General features: G+C 42.7%; 1 protein-coding gene across 1 annotated transcript in view; it reads right to left on the reverse strand.

Moving 5' to 3' along the window:
• Positions 1-13,591, reverse strand: part of LOC109924175 (ATP-dependent RNA helicase DDX19A) — a 79,639-nt gene that overhangs the window by 59,963 nt on the left and 6,085 nt on the right. The window lies entirely within an intron of this gene.

Here is a 13,591-nt window from a genome sequence, read left to right on the forward strand (position 1 = left end):
TCTGATGAAGGGTCTAGGCCCGAAACGTCAGCCTCTCTGCTCCTATGCTGCTGCTTGGCCTGCTGTGTTCATCCAGCCCTGCACCTTGTTGTCTCGGATTCTCCAGCATCTGCAGTTCCTACTATCTCTAACTTAAATGATGTATCAGCAGAGGTACTGTGGCAGACATTTAAGGGGATATTTCAGAATATTGCCATTGGTGTTGGTTTAAATTGGAATGGCAGGGAGCTGGGACCTTAAGTAGTTTAGAAGGGAGAGAAGCTGACTTGAAATTAGAACTTAAAACATGAGAGGGAGAGAGAGAAAAACACAGAAGGCACAGAAAACTACTGCTAAGCATACTTAACTAACAATACCAAATATAATATATTTTTAATGCAAGGAACTCCAGGAATAAAGCAGATGAACTGTGGGCACAGGTAAGCATGTGGGAGCATAAAACCATAGCTATGACCAAGACTTGGCTGAAAGATGGTCGGGATGAGCAACACAGTATTTTTAAAACATACTCAGAAGACAGAGAAAGGGGGAGAGAAGAGGCATTAGCGTTGTAATATTGATTAAGGAATTATAGTAATGAAGAGGAATGACACCTTGGAAGGATCATCAAATGAGATTATATGTCTAATTATAGAACCTCTACAACGTGGAAACAGGTTATTCAGCCTATCGAGTCAGCACTGACCCTCCGTAGCATCCCACTCAGACCCACCCCATCTCTGTATATCCCATGGCTAATCCACCTAACCAGCACAGCTTTGGAAGGAAACCCACACAGACACGAGGAGAATGTGCAGAAATGTAAAGCATAAAAGGGGTAAACGCTGTGTGATGTGTACCGTAGATCACAAACAGCCCCCCGCCCCAGGACATGACAGTCCTGCCCAGGTGCAGCCCGTTCAGTTTTTCCAGGTTCCACCTCCCCCAGAAACAGTTCCAATGCCCCATGAATCTGAAACCCTCCCCTTCATGCCATCTTTTCAGCCACACATTCGTCCTATATATCCTGCTGTTTCTACTCAACTTCGTGGCTCTGGTAGCAATCCTTCGATAACCACCTTTGGAGGTCCTACATTTCAACTTTCTTCCTAGTTCTTTATTTTCTACTTTCAGGACCTTTTTTTTTAAACCTATGTCATTAGTTCAATGTGTACTACAACCACTCACTGTTTGTCCTCCCATCCAGTGTCTTGCAACCACTCAGACATTCGGGACCTTAGCACCAGGGAGCCAACACACCATCGTGGACTCTCGTGTGCGGCTACAGAAACACCTACCTATTCCCCTTATGATTGAATTCCCTATAACTATAGCATTTCTATGCCTATTTCTCCCTCTTTCTGCAGCAGAGCCAACCATGGTGCCATGAATTTGGCTGTCTGTTATCCAGAGAGGCCAATCCCCTCAACACAATTGAAAATGGTATATCTGTTTTGCTGGGGAATAACCAACAGGAGATTCCCACATTGCCTGTTCAGCCCTCCTGCTCTGCCTGGTGGTCACCCATTTTCTTCCTGCCTGTGGAGTCAGAGTCTGTTGTGTGACCACCTCTGTATACATGCTATTTATAATACTCTTTGCCTTGCAAATGCCCGTGTTCCCAGACGCAGCTCCAACTCCAAAACATGGGCTTATGGCAGATACCAAGGGCTCAGCACACCTGTATCTGTGGAAAAGGTCTGTGTCTGCGTGTATGGTGCTCTCCTTATATATTCATAAAAGCTTTGGTTGGTTTTCTATTGCTTACCAATTTGCTTTCAAAATCTATTTCTCCTTCTTTATTAGCTTTTTAGTCACCTGCTGCAGGTTCTCAAAATTCCTAATTATTTCTTGTAGGATTAGTTTCCACCATTTCGTCTCCCTTGCTTTTCAAATGGCTACTCTTGACTGCCTTTGGTAACTATGGATGTTTCATTCTTCAGTCCTTACAGTCATGGAGTCATACAGCAGAGAAACAGACTCTTCAGTCCAACTCACCCATGCCAACCACGTCCACCAAGCTAAACTAGTCTTATTTGCCCACTTTTGGTTCACACCCTCCAAGCCTTTACTATTTATGTACCTATCCAACTGTCTTTTAAATGTTGTAACTGTATCGGCATCTATATTTCCTCTGGCAGTTCATTCCACATATGAACCACCCTGTGTATGAAAGAGTTACCCCTCAGGTCCCTTTTAAATCTTTCTCCTCTCGACTTAAAAATATATGTCTCCTAGTCCCCCACTCTAGGGAAAAGATTTGCTTTGAGATCTGTTATTGCTCACCTACAAACTTCAGCTTAGTTTATTTTCTCTGTCCACTGTAGACATCTTTCTTCATACCTCTATCTGATTTCAATTGAGGATATTGGTTCAAAATTCAAGTTGCTCTCACTTAAGCTGAATTTGAAATTTGGCCATGTTACGACCACTAATCCTAGACATCTATTAATCCTACCTCACTCGATCTAAAGTAGCCTGCTCCTGGGTATTTCTGAAGGGTCACCAGGCTCAAAACATTAACTATGCTTTATGTCCACAGATAAAGCCAATTCTGATGAGTTTCTCCAGCAATTTCTGTTTCTGTTTCAGATTTCCAGCATCCATGGTTCTTTGTTGTATTTCTGGTTAGGTTGTGCAAGGTACTACTCCAAGAAACAATCCTTTATCTCCCATTACTCTTGTCCATTTGATCTGCCCTCTCAACTTGCAGACCAAAATCACCATGACAACTAAAGTGCCCTCCTTACAGGCATCCATTATTTCCTGTTTATATTCTCTGTCCTACAGCAAGGCAGCGCTCTCTCTACCTGGTCATCATGGATGAGTTGACCCCATCCATTCAGGTTGTCTCTATTGTTTCAACACTCAAAATAAAACCTCATGGCCTCTCAAACTGTCCACTCCCGTGACTCCGCGTAGACTGCTTGGCACCTCTGCCTCAAAAAAAAGGACAAAAATACACCTCAAAGACATAGTATCTTCACAATAGGATGAGTCGCTCCCACCTGTGACTTATTTACCTATCCCTTATTTCTATCCAAATTGATACCACACTACAATTTATTGCACCAATGTCACTACTCATCACTGCACCGACACCTTATTAACAATGCAACACCCATTTTTCCTTTTTGCCTATTTTTCCAATAACATAACCTTTGAATACTGAGCTTCTTGTCTTGGTCACTTTTCAATCATGTCTCCATAATAGCTATCAAGTCATATTCACCTATTTCTATTTGTTACGTCAGCTCATCCGTTTTCCTCCCAGCATTGGAAGGCACTAAAGCCATGTACAGTCCTGCATCTCAAGGAAGAGGGAAACCAATAGTAACTGGGTAGCTTAGACCATTAAAAACTGACAGAGACTCAGCAGAAAGACCCTTGCTGAATCAGCAGGGTAATATTATAGTTATAGGATGGCTATTTAGGCTACATTACAAATTAAAACCAATTCAGGACCAATAACTTAAATTTAACAGTTAGCAGCCCTTCTAATAGGAACTGCAATAGGCCATTCATTGTATCAGCTCTGTTCATGATTCCAGATCATGGTTTATCATCTCCTCCATTTTACTTTCACTCACCATCTCCATATTATTGGTTTCCAGAACCCTATTACGTCTGCACTGAACCTGCTCAACGGCTTCAGATTCTCAGAGTCCTCTGGGGCACAGAATACCTAGGAGTGATCATCCTCAGAATTAAACAAATTCCTCCTCATCTGAATCTTAAAGGCATGTCACTTATTCTGAGATAAGGTCCCCTTATCCCAGACTCATCCTATTGTGAAGATACTATGTCTTTAAGAGGTGTATTTTGTCCTTTTTTTGAAAAGAGGCAGAGGTGCCAAGCAGTCTACACAGCGCCATGGGAGTGGACAGTTTGAAAGGCCTTGAGGTTTTATTTTGAAGATTGGAACAACAGAGGCAGCCTAAATGGATGGGGTCAAGCTCTCAAAACCAGGACTTTTAGATTTTAGTTTTTAATGTAGTTTTTGCCGAGTCTTGAAGCTGGGGAGAAGCCACAATACATCTGTTTGCTCTTGATGTTTTTCCTCTTCACAGGCAAATCTCCAGTCCAGACAATTTATTTTTCAGACCTTGCCTTTTGCCAAGGGTGTGTTTATGGGATGTTACTATGTTGGAACAGATACTACTTAGTAGTGAAATAATAGATTATTCTGTGAAGTTTTCCAACAGTTTAGTTATTCCAATGCAGAATCATTGAATTCCTAAATTGTGGACAGAGACCATCAAGTCCATACTGACCCCCGCCCCCAAAGAGAATCCCACCCAGCCCCAACCCCAACCCCAAACCCTATCCCCATAACCCCACATATTACCATAGCTAATCTATCCCTGGACACTATGGACAATTTAACAGGCTAATCCGCCTAACCTGCACATCTTTGGACTGTGGGAGGAAACCAGAGCACACAGAGGAAACCCACGGAGACGGGGGCGGAAAAACATGCAAACTCCACACAGACAGTCGCCAGAGGCTGGAACTGAACCCAGGTCTCTGGCACTGTGAGGAAGCACTGCTAACCACTAAGCCACCACGCCACCCCATGTGTCTTCTTTCTTTTGTTTTATTTTAATTATAGTGCACGAACAAAGTGAATTCAAATCTGGTATTCTGACTAATTGAATTGCATCTGGAACTCAACGCCTGGCATTTACCTTTAAAATAAGGTTAAGGTCTAGACTATCCTCTGAATATTTTGAGGGGGTTTGGTTTGGTCCATAACACTATCTATATCCACATTCGCATAATTCTTGCTGGGTTTGAAAGTTTCAATGAGATCATCTCTCATTCTTTGAGACTCTGGAGAATAAACAGCCATTTTCCTCAACCTATTTCTTAGACACAGTACAACAAGGTGAATTCAAACAACTTCAATCAAGGGACTTTTTAAAAAAAAAAAAACTGTCTTGGGTAGTACACAAATGTCAAGCAACATAATAAAATGAGGCATGAGTTTGTATTGTTCTCCTATAGGAAGGTGCTGCAACAATTAAGCCAGTAAAGTCAACTTGACAGTTTAAAGATCAGGCTGCAGTTTAATGCAACATGATCATTTTTGACTTCCAAAGAAGGGGAAACATAGGAAAGAAAGATACAGCAATAAGTTACCAGCTTAATCCCAGGTTCATCACAAATTTCTCTTAGATATTAGCTGCTAAACATAGGTGCTGCAAGATGAAGGCATGCTTAAGGGTGCAAAACAAATGTCTACAAATAAGATATTTTGAACAAAAGCTCCAAAATTTCATTGTCAAGGTTAAACAGCTGAAGCCTTTTAGGACAGTTATGGTAATGACTTTGAAAACAAGTTTACCAATAGGAACGAGAGTTTTTTTTTGCTTGAAAAAGGTGCTGTAAAGATTTCAGCTAAAGAAATAAAAATTGATCAAATTCAGCTAAATTGTACTAAAAAAACTTCCAAAGTCAAAACACAGAACAAAGGCAAATTAAAAAAAGGAAAGTGTAACAGGGAATTGAGAAAACTTCAAAGCAACATAATCTTAAGGCTATTATGGGTGTAATTTCTGGATTACTTCCAGCATCATGTGCTGAGCATGGAAATGCAAAGACAGGTAAGATGATGAATACCCACAGCTAAAGGGGCAGCCCCAGAGGAAGGGCTTTAGATCTGTGGACCACTGGGACAACTTCTGAGGTAGGTGGGACCTGTACAAGCTCGATGGGTTGCACCTCAACTGGAATGGGTCCAATATCTTTGCTGGGAGTTTTGCACTTGGTGTTGGGGAGGTCTTAAACTAATTTGGCAGGGGAAAGAGAAAAGTCAGGAGCAAGCTCCAGTCAGACAAAGAAGGATTATTAGGACAGTTCAGTCAGTAGACAAGAGATGGGCAAGATAAGGCATGCAGGAGGTCTGCAAAGTTAAATTACATCTGTTTTGATGCAAGGAGCTGACTGGTAAGGTAAATGAAGTGCTTAAGAGGGTTTATCAACACATGGGGATGAATTGTGGCAGGGTGTGCAGGTGAAGTGGGGAAATTGCATTATTGATAAATTAAATCATCACTGCATTAATGAGGGAGGATACCCTAGAAGGGTCTACATTTGAGCATATCTGGGCACAGCTGAGAAATAAAGAAGGGTGATCATCTTGCTGGGATTATACTAGGGTTTCCCAATTGCCAGAGGGAAGATAAAGGAGCAACTATGTAGGCAAATCACAAAAGGTGCAACCGAAATAAGGTTATAGCTGTAGGGGATTTTGATATTGCTAACAAACTGTGATAGCCCTAGTGTGAAAGGATTAGATAGGGTGGAATTTCTGAAGTGCATCCAGAAGAGCTGTTTTGAGCCAGCACGTATATAGTCCTGCTAGAGATAGATCACTGCCAGACCTAATGCAAGGGAATGAAGCTGTCAAGAGGTTGACGCGTCAGTGGGTGAACAGTTTGGGGATAGTGACCATAACTACAAGTTTCAAAGTCATTACAGAAAAGCTTCAGGATAGCACAAAATATGATTGTGTAAAATTGGGGGGACAGCCACTTTCAACATCAGACAGGATCTGGAAAACAGACAAGTATCAGCCACTTGCAGGGAATTATAAATTTGGAAAGTGGGAGTCTTTTAAAAGCACTATGGTGAGAATTCAGGGCCAGTATGTTCCTCTGAGAGGCAAGGGCAAGTCCAAGGAACCCTGGATGTCAAGGCATAATCGAGTTTGATAAATAAAAGTAAGGAAGCATACGTTAAGTACAGCACATTTAAAAACAGGGATGCCTGTCAAAAGTACAGACAGCGTGGTGGGGATTGTTTTAAAAAAGAAATTAGGAAGTCAAAGGGGGACCACGAAATATATTTGGCAGATAAAATGAAGTAAAATTCCAAGGCATTTTAAGAGTATATTAAGAAGATTACCAGGGAAGGAGTGGGGCCTGTTCAAGACCAAGGGATGAATCTGCATGGAGCCAAAGGACATGTTTTAAATGACTATTTCTCATCTACAGTCACGAAGGAGAAAGACACTGTAGCCAGAGATTTCAGTTGGGATGGTGAGGTTCTAGAACAAGTCAGGTCATATACGAAGGTGGTGTCAGATGTTTTAGTGGGCATAAAAGTGCATAAATTCCTAGGGCCTGATGGAATGTATCCCAAGTTGCTATGGGGTTAAACAGAGGAGGTTGCTGGGCCCTGGCAGAGATTTAAGGTTTTGCAAAGATTTGTAGCTCGGGTCGTCGGTGAGGTTGTTGACTTGTTCGCCGAGCTGGCTGGTTATCGTACAGACGTTTCTGGGTAACATCATCTCAGTGAGGCCTCCGACGAAGTGATGTTGTTCTACTCCGCTTGGAATTCACACTGTCCGGTCCGTTATGGTGAGCTGTCTTATTTCTGGTTCTGTTCTGTATGGGTTTGTATACGGTATCCAATTTTAGATGTTTGTTAATTGTGTTATGGATCGAGAACTATGCCTCTAGGAATTTCTGTACATGTCTATTTTTGGCTAGGGCTACTATAGTTAGGTTGATAAACTGATGGCCTTCATTATCCGGGTGCACTGATATTAGGGAAAGTTCATTGTGTCATTTTGCTGCTAACTGAGTTCTTGTATTCTGACGGTTAGTTTCCTTCTTTCCACACAAGCCCACAGCCACGCTATGACAAAACTCTCAAGGATTAAGGACCCCACCCGCACAACGTGCAGAACCAACATAGTCGACAAAATACCATGCAAGGACTGCCACAAACACTACAAATCGGACAGACAGGAAGGAAACTAGCCATCAGAATACACAAACATCAGCTAGCAGCAAAACAACATGATGAACTTGCCCTACTATCAGTCATAATGCAATCAACAAACAGAATTAAACCCCATATACAAACCCATACAGAACAGAACTGGAAATGACAACCCACTATAACATAACGGACAGTATAAATTCAAAGGGGAGTAGAACAGCATTGCTTCATCGGAGGTCTCACTGCTGATGTTACCTAGCGTGGTGACGAAACATCCAAACAAAAACAAACCAGCTCGGCGAGCAAGTCAACTACCTCACCAGACACAGATATTTAATGTTTCAGATGACTAGAGGATAGCTCATGTAGTTCCTTTGCACACGAAGGGCAACAGGGACAGGCCAGTTAATTACAGATCAGTCTGTCTGCCAGTGTTAGGGAAATTATTGGAAAAGACCGAGGGACAAGATTAACCAACACTTGGAAAGGCAGGTAGTGATGAGGATGGGGATCGTGTCAGGTTAGCTTTACTTACCATTTAAAATAGTAGAGAGCGCAGCCAGAGACTGCAGTCCATATTGGTAGGCTTAAGCAGAGAGAGAGATGAGGTCTTGCACAGGGAGTTCAGGGAATTAGGTAGTAAGTTCAAAAGCAAGTACTTTAGGGTTGTAATCTCAGAATTCTTGTCACTTGTGTACTTCCAGTGTCATGTGACAGTGTGGCTAGGAATAGAAGATAATAGAGTAAGAACTGGTGTGGGAGAGAGGACTTCAGGTATGCAGATCATTGGGATGCCTTCCAGTAAAAGTAGGATCTGTACAAGGAGGACAGGCTACACAAACTGCAGCGGTACCAATATCCTCACAGCGACGTTTGCTAGTGTCACTCAGGAGTGGAGCGTGAACAAGAGCAGTAGGTCAGCACGTGAAATGACTGAGGAGGAGTCAGAGACCCTTATTTCGTTCATGGGATGAGGACATCACTGGCTAGGCTACTATTTATTGCCCATCCCTTTTTGCCCAAGGGGCAGTTAAGAGTCAACCACATTATGTTGAGGGGTCTGGAGTCACATGTAGGCCAGACCAGGTAAAGATGGCAGCTTCCCTCCCTAAAAGGAATCAGTCCAGATGGGTTTTTCCAACAATGAATTTATAGTCATTAGACTCTTAATTCTGGATTTTATTTATTGAATTCAAATTCTACCATCTGCCATGGCAAGAATTGAACCTGCGCCCCCAGAATGTTACCTGGGTCTCTGAATTAACAGTCCAGTGATAATACTGCTGCGCCGACTTCTCAAGGCCAGTAAGTGTAAGAGGAAGAAAAGGAGAAGTTAGCCAACACAGGCGGACTAGTGGACTGTAATGAACTTGTTTTAATGTGAAGAGTACGACAAGTAAGGCTGATGAACTTGAGCTCGGATGAATACATATAATTATTATATTGCAGCTACTGCAGAGATTTGATTGAGAAAAGGGACAAGACTGGCAGCTTAACGTTGCAGGTTTTAAATCTTTAAGCATGATACACAGGGATGTAAAAGAGGTGGAGGAGCAGTGTTACCCATAAGGGAGAATGTCACAGCTTTAGTGAGGGAGGACACCTTGGAGGGTTCATCCAGTGAGGCCATGTGTGTATAGGTCAGGAATAGGAAGGATGCAGTCACTTTGTTGGAATGGTACTACAGGACTCCCAACAGCCAGCGAGTGACAGACAAACAGATATGTGGATGGATTATGGAAAACGTGGTTGTTGTAATCGGTGATTTTAACTCCCCATACATTGACTGGGATTCCCTTAGTGCCAAGGGCTTGGATGGCGGGGTGGAATGTCTGTGTCCAAGACAGTTTTGAAACAATATATAAGCAATCTAACTGGGGAAGGAGTCCTACTCGACCTGGTATTGGGGAATGAGTCAGCTAGGTAATCCAAGTTTCAGTGGGGGAGCATTTCGGGAAATGACCCAATTCTCTAATTTTTAGTTCCTCATGGATAAGGATAAAGAATTGTACTCAAAAGTACTAAACTGGAATATTAGGCAAAAACTGGGGAATGTACATGGGGTGGGGGGGTTGTTTGAGGGTAATTCCACATCTAGCATGTGGAAATCTTTTAAAAGGCCAGTTCAGGGTCACAATGTTCCGGTGAAAATGAAGGATGAGCATGGTAATATTCGGGAACCTTGGATGACAAGAGAAATTGAGAGCTTAATAAAAAGAGAAAGAAGGCATATGTAAGTTTTACAAAACTGAAGACAAACAGAGCCCTCCAAGAATACAAACATAGTAGGGAAGAACTTGAACAAGGAATTAGGGAGGGGCCATGAAATGTATTTGGCAAATTGGAGTAAGGAAAACCCCAATGTGTGATTATATAAAGGGCAAGAGGGTAGTGCAGGAAAATGTACTTAAGGGCAAATGAGGGTACATGTATGTGGTGCCATAAGAAATGGCCATGGTCCTTAACAGATACTTTGCATCAGTATTCACAAAGGAGAAGGACATGATGGATGGTGAGTCTCGGGAGGTTTACGTTGATATTCTGGGGTGCGTCAATATTAAAAAAAAGGTGGTGGTGTTTGATGTTTTAAAAAACATCAAGGTAGACAAGTCCCAAAGACCTGATGGGATCTCTCCTAGATTGCCAAGGGAGGCAGATGAGGATACTTCAGGGTCTTGTACAAAATCTGTGTATCCTCTAATCACAGCTGAGGTCACAGAGGACGGGAGAATAACCAATGTTCAAGGTTTTTGAGAAGATTTGTAGCTCGGGTTGTTGACTAGCTCGTCAAGCTCTTAGGTTTGTTCGCAGACATTTCGTTACCATACTAGGTAACATCATCAGTGTGCCTCCAGTGAAGGGTCGATGTTCTGTCCTGGTTTGCTGGGGTGGGTGGCATCTTCTGGATTTGTTTCTTAGTGGTTAGTATATGGGGTCCAACTTTACATGTTTATTAATGGAATTCCAGTTTGAGTGCCAGGCCTCCAGGAATTGTCATGCCTGTCTTTGTTTGGCTTGTCCCAGGATGGCTACCTTGTCCCAGTCGAATTGGTGTCCCTCTTTGTCTGTGTGTATTGAAATGAGTGTTCGTTGGCGTTCATGAATCCTGATGGTTAGTTTCTTTCTAGTCTGGTCTATGTAATGTTTTTGATAGTCTGTGCATGGTATCTTGTAAATAACGTTGGTTCTGTTAGTTGTGGTTGTCAGATCTTTATTCTCGTAAGTAGCTGTCATAGGGTAGCTGTTGGTTTGTGGGCTACCATGATCTAAGGGGTGGAGTAATCTGGTGGTCATTTCAGATATGTGCTTAATGTACGGTAGGGTGACTAGTGTCTCTGGATATGTTGTGTCTTCCTGTTGTGGTCTGTTATGTATGTACTGGTGGACTACATTTTTCAGGTAACCGATGTTTCTAAAGACGCTGTATAGGCCAACTAGCTACCAAGAGACATGACCAACTATCAGTCATTTCAATACATGCGGACAAAGAGGGATACTAATTCGACTGGGACAATGTAGCCATCCTAGGACAAACCAAGGATAGACAAGCATGACAATTCCTGGAGGCCTGGCACTCAAATCAATTAACAAAACATGTAGAGCTGGATCCCACATACCAACTACTAAGAAACAAATCTGGAAGAGATGCCACCCATTCCAGCAAACCAAGACACACAAATAGCAAGCAGGACGGAACACCAACACTTCACCGGAGGCGCACTGATGGTGTTACCTAGTATGTGATGAAATATCTGAACAAACTTACCAGCTCGGCGAGCAAGTCAACAACCGTAGTAGCCAACGTTGCTCCATTGTTTAAGACGGGCAACAGGGACAATCTGGGAAGTTCCAGGCTGGCGAGCCTTCTGTCTGGTATGGAAATTATTGAAGATTCTTCAGGATAGGATTTACTTACATTTGAAAAAATATGGACTTATTAGTGATAGGCAGCAAAGCTTTGTGTGGAGAAGGCTGTATCTCAAACTTGCTTAATTATCTTTGTCACTTCATCAAAAAACTAAATGACGGCAGGGCAGTGGATTTGTCTACATGAATTTTAGCAAGGCACCTCATGGTAGGCTGATACAAAAACGTGAAATCACACGGGATTCGCAGTGAGTTGGTAAGGTGGCTAGAGAAACAAAACAACAGGGATAGATCACAATAGATAGGCTGGAGACTTGGTAGAGAAGTGGCAGATGGTGTTTAATCCCGACAAATGCATGGGGGTGCGTTTTGGAAGGTCTAATGTAGGATTAGAGTATACAGAACCCTTAGTGGCATCAACATTCAGAGGAATCTTGGTCCAGGTCCACAGTTCCCTGAAACTGGCAACGCAAGTAGATAAGGTCTTCAAGGCAGCATATGGCACGCCTGCCTTCATGAGTCAGGCATAGAGTATAAAAATTGGCAAGTCATGTCGCACCTGTTTAAAACTTTAGCTAGGCTATATTTGGGACATCATGTGCAGCTCTGGTCACCACACTACCAGAAGGATGTGGAGGCTTTTGAGGGTATAGAAACTGTTTTCCAGGATGTTGCCTGGTTCACAGGGTGTCAGGTAGGAGGAGAGATTGGACAAACTTTGCTTGCCTTCTCTTGAACATTGGTTGATGAGGGGCAAGAAGTTTACAAAATGGGAGGCATGGATAGTCAGAGCCCTTTTCCTGGGGTATAAATGTAAATTACTAGGGGACATAGGTTTAAGATAAAAGGGGCTAAGTTTAAAGGAGATGTGAGAGGAAGTCCCTCCCCCAACACACACACAAAACCTGGTAAGTGCCTGGAATGTACTGCCAGAAGTGGTGGTGAAGGCAGTGCGTACAATAGCAAGAAGCATCTTGACAGCTATGAACAGTGAATACAGCGATATGGACCGTGTAGAGAAAAAGTTTAAGTTGAGAAAGGCATCACAAGTCGCTACCGTCTTGGTGGGCCTGCTCCTCTGCTGCATCGTTCCTTGCTCTTTAATCTGTATCTAACCCGATGATCCACCAGTCATAGCAGTGCCTGATGGAGACAGTGTCGAGGGAGCTTCATTTTTAGTTTAAAAGAGTAGAGGGAGATTTACTCCATACCTAACCTTGCACTGAACCTGTCTTGGGAGCATTTGAAGGGGATAGTGTCAAGGGAATTTCAATTGCATTTTAAAAGAGTAGGAGCTTTACTCTGTTCCTAACCGCATGCTCCCCCTGTACAGGGGGAATTTGATTGAGACAGCACCAAAGGAGCTTTACTTTTAATTTAAAAGAATACGGATTGAACAGAGATAGTCCGAACAGATTATTTTGGAGGGAAATCCAGTCTAACTTGAGTTTTTCCAAAAAGGTGACTAAATACATTGATGAGGTTTACATGGACTTTAGTACAGTCTTTGACAAGGAACCACATGGAAGGTTGGACCAAAAGGTGAGAGTCCACGAGCAAGGTAAGTTGGCAGATTGGATCCAAAACTGGCTTACAAATAGAAGGCAAAGGAGTGGTGATGGAGAGCTGTTTTACCAATTAGAAGCCCGTGACCAGCAGTGTACCACAGGGATGGGTACTGTGACTCCTGCTGTTTGTAATGTACGTTGACAACTTGGATGGGAATGTAGAAAGTGCGATTAAAGTCTGCAGATGACAAAAATTGATGATGCTGATAGTGAAGAGGATAGTCTCAGACTGTAGTCTGATATTGATCAGTTGGTGAGCTCAGCAGAAAATGGCGGATGAATTTAATCAAGTGAGAGGTGATGCATTTTGGAAGAGCTAACAAGGAAAATATATACACAATGGTAGGTCCCTATGGAGTACTGAGGAACAAAGGAGTACGAGTCCAGAAATCCTTGAAGGTGTCAGCACAGGTAGACAGGGTGATGAAGACAACATACAGGAGGCT

Source organism: Rhincodon typus, chromosome 31 (assembly GCF_021869965.1).
Source record: "Rhincodon typus isolate 14 chromosome 31, sRhiTyp1.1, whole genome shotgun sequence".
Lineage (NCBI taxonomy): Eukaryota > Metazoa > Chordata > Chondrichthyes > Orectolobiformes > Rhincodontidae > Rhincodon > Rhincodon typus.